Source organism: Asparagus officinalis, chromosome 2, assembly GCF_001876935.1.
Source record: "Asparagus officinalis chromosome 2, Aspof.V1, whole genome shotgun sequence".
NCBI lineage: Eukaryota > Viridiplantae > Streptophyta > Magnoliopsida > Asparagales > Asparagaceae > Asparagus > Asparagus officinalis.
Window position 1 is genome coordinate 7,359,980 of NC_033795.1, and position 2,048 is coordinate 7,362,027.

A 2,048-nucleotide genomic window follows, 5' to 3' on the forward strand; every position below is an offset into this window, starting at 1 on the left:
TAGGGTTAGTGTTATGGTTAGGGTTAGAGGAGGGTTAGGGTTAGGGTTTGGTTAGGGTTAGGGTTAGGGTTAGGATTTTAATATAAAAAAGTTAATTTTAATTATGGTTAGGGTTAGGGTTAGGGTTAGGGTTCGGTTAGGGTTAGGGTTAGGCGAGGGTTAGGGTTAGGATTAGGGTTAGAGGAGGGTTCGGTAAGGGTGGGGGTGATGGAAAGGGTGAGGGTTAGGGTTAGGGTTGTGGTTAGGCGAGGGATAGGGTTAGGGTTTGGGTTAGGATTAGGGTTAGAGGAGTATTAGGTGAGGGTGGAGGTGATGGTAAGGGTTAGGGTTAGGGTTAGGGTTAGGGTTAGGTGAGGGTGGGCGTGAGGGTTAGGGTTTGGTGAGGGTGGGGTGAGGGTGCTGCCGAAATTTCCGCTGCGCACAACAAGGGTGAGGGTGAGGGTTAGCGTTAAGTGATGGTGAGGTTGAGGTTGAGGGTTAGGGTTAGGTTTAGGGTTAGGTGAGGGTGAGGGTGGGGGTGAGGGTGAGGATCAATAATGGGTTAGCGTAACTATTATATCGCTAATTACTCAGAAACTAGACACACCACACACTCATATTATCGAGCTGTAGAATACCCTGTCCAATAAATACTATATATAATCTCTTTATTTACTTGTCACATACGCGTTTAGGATCATTGGCGGATACGAGGCCCTCTTTTTTTTGAGCCGTAGAATACCCCGTCCAATAAATACTATATATAATCTCTTTATTTACTTGTCACATACGCGTTTAGGATCATTGGCGGATACGAGGCCATCTTTTCGGTCCGATAACTTTTTTGTACGCGTATGTTAGAGGGGGCTTATATATAAATATTTATTGGATCTGTCCAGTTTGGACGGGTTTGGTATGTAAACATGGCGTGTATATGTATTTACTTGTGTTCTTTTGTAGTTTCTTTTCATCAGAGTTTCGGCGGCGCTTACTCGTTGTTCTCCGTGTACAAATTGCGGAGGGATATGCATGAGTATATCCTTCCCACTATACTGTACTCGCAGAACAGTGGGTAGGTGCTACTAAAATTTTGACGAATTGAAAGTACACTTGAACACACGTAAATATATATACACGTAACGTTTACATACCTAATGGGATAGAAGCCTTCCTCTGACAGCCGGTCACACATGCGGTCCTCTGAACACACGTTTACATCCCTAAATTAAAATGATATATGTTGGGATATGCTCACTTCTATTAATTTTTAAATTATGGATGCGGACAGTTCCTGACAAATCGTTCATGAGCATACCACGTGATCGAAGACATCTAGACACCCGGTACAAGGATGGGATAGAAGCTTTCTTAGCCTACTCTGATACAAACCCTCTACGGTCGCTAAGCGGGTCGATTTTCTATCCTTGTAAGAATTGCAGGAACGGTAAAATGCTCACTAGGAGTGATGTAAGTTTTCATCTGTCAATCAATGAATTTGATAGCTCTTATGTATTTTGGAGTCATCACGGTGAAGGCGTCCCGGTGATGCAATCAGAGGAAGAGTTCATTGAAGTCAGCAATATGACAGTTGACATGACTGATATGTTAGAAGATATTCTTGTCGTGTTGTCGGTTAGTGATGTCAACACTACTAATATGTTTTAAGTTGTAGATCGATTGATGAGACTTGTTGAAGAAAACGAGTCACCGTTATACGAGGGGTGTAAGGAGTTCACAAGGCTTTTTTTAATGTTGAAGCTTGTTCATATCCAAATACTTAGTGGGATGGTTGTTACACATTTCGAGATGTTATTAGATTTGCTGAGGAAAGTCTTACAGGTGGTGAGAAAAGCATCCCCGCAACCTATAAAAAAGCCCAAAAGATTGTTGATACGCTGGGGCTTGATTACAAGAAGATAGACGCATGTCCTAACGACTGCATCCTGTGCAATAAGGGAAATGAAGCTCTGGAGGAATGTCTGACATGTCATGTATCACGCTGGAAAGGAGAAGCTATGAACACATCCGAAGGCAGTGCATCCAATAAGCAAAGCAGAATCCCTGCGAAG